This window comes from Euprymna scolopes, chromosome 4 (assembly GCF_053919585.1).
Source record: "Euprymna scolopes isolate OS-2025 chromosome 4, ASM5391958v1, whole genome shotgun sequence".
Taxonomy (NCBI): Eukaryota; Metazoa; Mollusca; class Cephalopoda; order Sepiida; family Sepiolidae; genus Euprymna; species Euprymna scolopes.
This window is the reverse complement of record NC_136485.1, coordinates 36808590-36816089: the sequence shown is the minus strand read 5'-3', so window position 1 is coordinate 36816089 and position 7500 is coordinate 36808590.

Here is a 7500-nt window from a genome sequence, read left to right as displayed (position 1 = left end):
TCCAAGCTTATAACTACTCGAAAAATGTAATTCAAGCCCTATTTTTTTTCAATTAAAGGAGCAAGGACCAAGGTTTCATTAAAAAAAAACAAAAGACAAAACAAACAACGTTGTTTAAAAAAAAAGTTGTTAAACTTCGAACTTTACAGGTAAATTTCTAAAAAGCACTCCCTTTTTTGTTTTAAATTTGAATATATTATTTATTGACCTTTTCTCTTCAATTTGTGATATATAAAACTTTGGTGAGTAAATTATTATTTACTTTTTAATAGACACTTGAAAATAGGGGGGCGTGAATTTAAAACAAAACGTTTGTCTAAGATATTATATTCAGTTTATTGGAAAGAGCATAAAATTTCATATTGACCCTGAAAATATCGTAAAAATAGAATCAATAGAAAAATTTTGATAGATTTTTAAAGTTTAAAAATTGAAAAATATTGAGTTCGTAAAATTCATTACTGTTATTTTTTTAAATAAAAAAAATATTTCTATTACTTTTAAAACAACTTTAATAGTTTATGTTGGAAGTATAATCCATAAAGAAAATAAACAATCCACTTTTAAAAGAGAAATTAGCAGTTTTTTATATTTTATTCGCAGTTTCGTGTTAGGGGTGTCAGAAATTCCTACAAAATTTCTGATACACCTAGTGCTGCAGTTGTTGAAAATCCTCACACGTGTCAGGTGTAAAAATGACATAAAGAGCTGACATGATGTGTTGTCGTTGAATGCCCAACAGAAAGAGAAAGGGTAATTCTAAAAACCTACTAGCGTGGGTGTTAGTGGGGATCTAAAAAGGAAGCCTGTGATTGGCTGTTTTTCGTCCAATCGCAGGGCACATAGTAAGGTACTCCTTAATAATTTCAATAATATAGATTAATACTGAGGAGTACACGAGAACTATATCAATGCAGTGAACTGATGTGACGTATGAATGAAAATGAGCAAGCGAAAGAATGTCTTTCTTAGAACTGCACACCTGTGGAACTGTCTTCTGTTTATTTGCTTTCCAGTTGACTACAATATGTCCGTCTTCAAGTCCAATGTAAACAAGTTCTTCATGAGCCGTTCCCCTTAAGTAATCCAATTTACTAAATTTACACTACTAACGATTACTGTGATATTGTCCCATTGACTACTGTACACATTTAATCCTTATCCTCGAGTGGCTTTTGGGATTTGGTAAGTGGTTAACTCTTATGTAAAACAAGTGAAGCATGTATGGTCCCCCGTTAGTGCATAAAAAATGACTAAATTCAGCATTTTCCCCACCTCCATTTAGCCCCAAAAATCCCCAAGGGAAGTAAATACTGATGAAAATGAACACAGAGTTTTCGGCCTTAACATATGTAAATTTGAGTTCAGCACCATGCAAAACTGCTAAATAGACATACACAGAAAATTTTCGATAAATATGGTAAAATAGTCCCAAAAATGGATTGTTTTTATTAGCCCTAAAAGAGCCCCTGGGGTACATCCAAGAAACATCGCGAAGAATAGAAAAACAAAATTATATAGAAATCAGTTAGTTACAACTTTTCAGAAAGTTTTATAAAAATCCAAGTCATCAATTTTTTTTTTAAATAAGCACAAAAGTGTCAATTTTAGCCATTTTAACCCGAAAGGCACCCCAAGGTGGGTAACCAGAGTTTTTCCGGAAAATCGGTTCTGTTACTTTTTTACTCATATCATGATTAATATTTGTGCAAAATTTCAAAAACGTCTAAGGCGAAGTTATTAAGAAAAGTGTGGACAGACGAACAAACGAACGGACAAACCGACAAGGGTAAATTTATTAGTCTACCCTTTTTGTCGGGGGACCAAAAAAAGGTCTTGTTTTTTTTATCTTCGTATATCCATTTATTTTCTCAAAACACACACAAATACAAATCAGTAAATATGGACTTACAGTTTGAGATAACCGGGATAATTGAAAACTTTAATATTTCGAGAATACATCTTCTTTTTCCAAAAATAAAGTAACCAAAATTGTTTTTAATAAATGGAAAATATCGTAAAACGGAAATGGAAGCTGAATTAATTTAGCTCTCAAGCAGAAATAGGATTTACGTATAAGGTTTCCTGACTCATTATCTTCGCCATTAGTATTATCATTTTCATTCAAATTTTTCATATTTATTTGTTTATTATTTTCGTTTATTTATTAATTCATTATTTAGTTTTATCTTAGCGAATGAGAAATAAGTTATTATTCTAATATCGACCATAATTATGTGGCGTTCATCAAATCCACCATGTGTCGCTATGGAGACAGAGTCTAATCTTCAATGTATTCTGGTGTTTTATTAATTATTAGATTTGCTGGTCTTTTTATGTACATTAAAATATGTTTTTCATTAAATTATCTTTTATTTATATTTGTTTATATATATATATATATATTGTTTATTATCATTTTTATGACTATTCAAAGTGTTTTCATGATTCTCTTCTTTTGTCATTCTTATGAATCGTCCATGTTACTCTTGTTCCACTTTTCATTATCTTTACTTGTCATTTTGTTTCTTGCTTCATCGTTTCCTTTATTGTTCTTCTTGGCGGTGCATTTCACTGCGATTAATCTTTCTGTGTTTTGACTTAGGTACTTTCAGGGTTGGTCCTGGATATGGCCTTAAACTATATCTGATAGTGAGGTCCCAGCTTGCGGGCTTTAGGGAGTGTGGAGCTACTCTTTAATTGCCATTGCTCCCAGGTCCACTCTGACCCGGAGTGGTAGTACCTGTTAGGGTCCCAACTATGGTTTAAATAGAAACCGACTTGAAAAAAAATATATATATTCTATTAAAAAAATGTTCTTTAAAATAACTGGATTCGGCACTAAATAACTTAAAAAGGGTTGGTATGCCGTAAAACAAAAACGACCAAAAAACTTTTAGAGTTAGTTTTTTGCCTTCTATGCAGTTTTCTACATTTATCAGTCCCTTTATTCCTTCGTTTATCTGTACGCAGAGTCGGTCAGTATCAGCTTTTGGGTGGTATTAGTTTTCTCGTTTTCAGATCAATATATCTAACTTTTACTTTAGTCCAGCTTATGAATATCCCAGAATAATATTGGTGATACTGCCTAGATGTTTACTCCTTTAATTATATTTCTACCATAGAGTTTTGTTTTTAATTGTTTCTTTGTCCTTCTCAAGTACTCTTTTCTAATCTTTTTCATTTCTGTGGAGGTGATAGTGTGTGCTAGCAGAACTCTAATATTTGTGAATTGTTTTCACTAATCGCCTAATCCCCTTCTGTTAAAACAGTTCCATACCTCCTGATGTCTCAAGTTCTCCCCTTTTTCATCTAATAGAGCGCACACTTGTTCATTCCATTTCAATGTCCTGGTTGCTTTTATTAGCTTTTTCTAGTCCTTTTTTTGGATTTGACATAAAGCTTCAGGTCATCCATATACATGAGGTGATTTATTCTTTCTTCTGTGCATTCCTTAGATTCTCTCTGCATTTTTATCTCAATTAGATATTGTCATCCCAGCTGTCAAAGTCAGTCTTCAAGTTTCCATTGCTTTACTAATAATATTAATAATCTTGTCGGATATCTATTACATTCTTATGCATTCAATTATGTGTGTGCGGTAAGCGTTTTTGTCATAAATCTATGCCATGGCTATGTTTTTTTCTTATCTTTCAAGATCTTTTAATCTTCATATAATAAGTCGTTTTTTTTTCTTTTCCGGCATCCTTTTTATTCCTCGGGCATTAGTGCTGTTTCCACGTGTGCTTTGTTAGCAGGTTATCACTGCTATTGCTTGGGGTTATCCTCTGTTTGGTGTATTTTGTATAAACGTAGTTCTTCTTTTGTTCAATAATTCTGGAACTTCTGTTTTGCAGATACATCTTGTGAGACTTTGCAACAGTATGCCATGTAGTGTCGTGAATTTTAAAAATGAAAATCTATACATCATCATAACATAACAAATAAGGTGCAAATTTATTATTGGCTCGCAAGGAGCTTTCATACAGGTCATCAAAGATCTCTCATGAAAAGAACCTGTGGTGTTCCCTGTCAGCTGAGTGACGACATGTCTCCTTAGATTTCCAGTACTCTCCATCTCTTTCGATAACATTTGCAAATAAATTTGCATTATCGCAACGGCCGTTTACCATCGATTTCTCGTTGGCAGCGAATAGTTCACACGCTGAATCGGTCACACGCCGCATCGGCTACGCTGAAATAGCAACGTCGAATCTGCTACGCCGAAACGTAGCAAACCCCCAGGAAACAGAGAAAGCAGACAAAGAATTCTATAGGCAAGCAGTTTAAGAAACGAAGCTATTAGATTTAAAAGCTGTTTTGCATCTGAAGACGTCTGCAGTGAAAGGGGTTGGATCTGGCTGATTATTGAGTCTGTCAAGTGTATTTACATTGAAGAGACACAAGGGCAGAAAGTTCGTTAGAGTACATTCTAGTAGAATTACTCGTCGAAAAAAAAACACGGGGACGAACGAAATATTCCGGCGATGAGACCAGGGGCTGAGGTTTGGCAGACAGTGAGGGGCCCATTGGATTAGATGCTCTTTTTTAGACCCTATCTGAAAGGGAGAGACTAATGGTTGGTGTACAAACCAAGATATAACAACAATACTAGATGCATGCACGAACGATGACTCTGTAGAGCTATAAGTAGGAGTTTGCTAGGTTATGTAAAGGAGCACACTTTCGGTGGAGCTAACTTAGCAGTATCTTCTATGTATCTGTTCCAAATCATATTACCCGTGAATGTCAAACAGAGAAGTTGTAATGTGTTATTCTCAGGTAGGGTGCTAAATATTAGTCATTGTAATCAGTGTTTGAAAGTGTTTCTAATAACTGTAAAGGGAAAGAAGCTTTATCTTAGTAGCATTAAAGGTAGCCATCTATTGATGATCCGATTTCATTCCAGATTGGGGGAGGGGGCATCTTTTGAAGATTTAGTCAGTACGTTTGATACGCGTGGACTCGTTTTCTCCACATGTCTAGAATAGAGCGTGGTATCATCATCAATAAAAAAAGTACCAGTCCCGAGACAGGTAAAATTAATCACCGAATAAAGCACTTTTACACAATTTTATGTTCTTATATACAAAATTAAAGCAAAATAAAACAATATTAAACTTTATTTCTAGAATCCTTATTCAAATGTTTATTGGCTTTATTCTAGAAAACATCTAAAATCCACTTAAGAGATCTAAAAGAAATTGAAATTCACGTATGTTGCTTAATTGGTGCTTAACGACAAGGGATCAAATTCGATGGCAATTTGATGTACTTTAAAATCAAGCCGTTAAAATATCTAAACTGAAATTAATTGATGTCCAATAAAAATTGCTAAAATTTTACATAAATCAGAGGTAACCGAATATTTTTATAAACATCATTTTTACTTATATATAATTTTATACTAAATATTGCCCACCTTACGTACCTTTACACCTAGCAGATGTGTTCTAGACTTTATAATGATCCATTAATTAAATAGTGAATCTGTACATACTAACACAGAAAGATATCTGACTTTATAAATATAAAGATGTAGACGTTAGACGGGACGTAGAATTTTCAAGGTTGCGTTTAATCTTCTGGGGGAGAGGCATCCTCTGTCTCCGTTCTGGGGGAAGGGTCCTCAGTCTCCGTTCTGGAGGAGGGGCATCCTCAGTCTCCGTTAACACATGTATATAGGAGAAGGAACACTCTGATGTAAAACCTAAAGCCTACTGTCTGCTCTATCTTGTAGAAGTCATTGGACCGACTGAGAACTTGTACCAAATTATGGTTGGTTCTGCACAAAGCCTTCACTACTATAAACAAATCATGTGTGTGGGTTTCCCAACAACTTAGTTGTTGTGGCGGACCTCATATATCGAACGACGGAAGTATTACCATTTTATATATAAAATATAATTATCTATGTATCATGTATGCATGTAGCTTTATAAAAAAATATTTATAAAATACAATTGTGTATGCAGGTGATTTATAAATATATTTCAAAAAATATAATTATTGATGTATTTTTATGCATAAAATATAATTATTGATGTATTTTTATGCATCTGACTTTATAAATATATTTTTGATTTAAAAAATTTTATTACATATGTACTATGTATCCATGTGATCTTATAAATATATATTTTTGTTTATAAAATATAAATTTTATGTATTATGTATGTGTATTCATTTACAGATAGATAGCTGAATGGATGCATAAAGAGATAGAGGGGGGAGAAAGAGAGATAGAAAAAGTACATGAAGCGTTTGTTAATGTAAGTTATTTAGCGTTATTTTTGCATACTTATAGTTTGTTCTCCTACATTGCTGCGTTATCTTTGTGAATCAAAGTAAAAAGCTATTGTAGGCAAATCTTAGAAATTGATATGAAATATAAAAAGAGAAAGTCTCATATAGTACTATTTTGGTCGCCTTTCTCCTTTACTGTAAGAGAACTGACCATTTCTGGCGCCAAAGACAAACATGAATCGTTTATTGCGTTTCTTTGGGTTGTGTTTTTTTTTGTGTTTTTAGAAAGGAAAGATTCTGCTTATTTTTTTTTGTATCATTATTTCTTACTGTGTTTTATTTGATATTATTTAAATACACAAAGTCAAGTGAAATACGACTAATGCTACTTGACATTAAAAGAATTCACTAAACGATGACGCTTTACAATCTGTAAGAAATTGATTGTATCTGCATATAAGAAACCAGTTGAAGTATTAGTTGACGTAAGGTTTTCAAATTTCTTTTTGTACACATTAACTTAAATAGGCAGAATGGTTTATTTCAAATCATAATAAACTAAAAGAATACCCGGCCCAGGACAGGTAAATCAGTTAACTGAACGGAAACGTTTTGCACGAATTTTATGTCGCCTTACAAAAAATAAAATCAAAATCATCCCAAAAGTAATGACTCCTATTTTTCTGCCCCAATGGATAACAGGGGATTACAAATTGCATTGTTATATAATGACTTAATTTATGCATTCATAACTTAGAAGTTTCATTTCTCTGTTGGAGATATTAAAGGTGTGAGACTCTAAGAAAGCAAACCTGTCATGCACGTGCATTAGAAGCAGAGATCCGGCATAAGATTCCTGCATGCAGAAAAAATTGAACAGTTGATGTCAGCACAGTAAGGAAATGGTTCCGTCGATTTCAGTGATTTCAGTGAAAAAGCCCTGGACACCTATGCAAAAACCCACTACTCAATAGTTGGGAAAAGTCCATTGGCAATAGTGGTGACTATAGAGGAAAATAAATTCTAGAGCACGAAATGTCGCTCGTTTTAATGGTATCACTATATATATATATATATATATATATATATATATATATATATATACTGCGTGTACAAAACCAAGACTTCGAGACAAGGTGTTGATGGCAACAAAAAATGTATTCCATTTTACGTTACAATTGTTTCAATGTCTAGTTCGACAATTTCAAGCATTATATCGTTTGAAAATATTCAAAAACCGCATTTCTTCAGGCT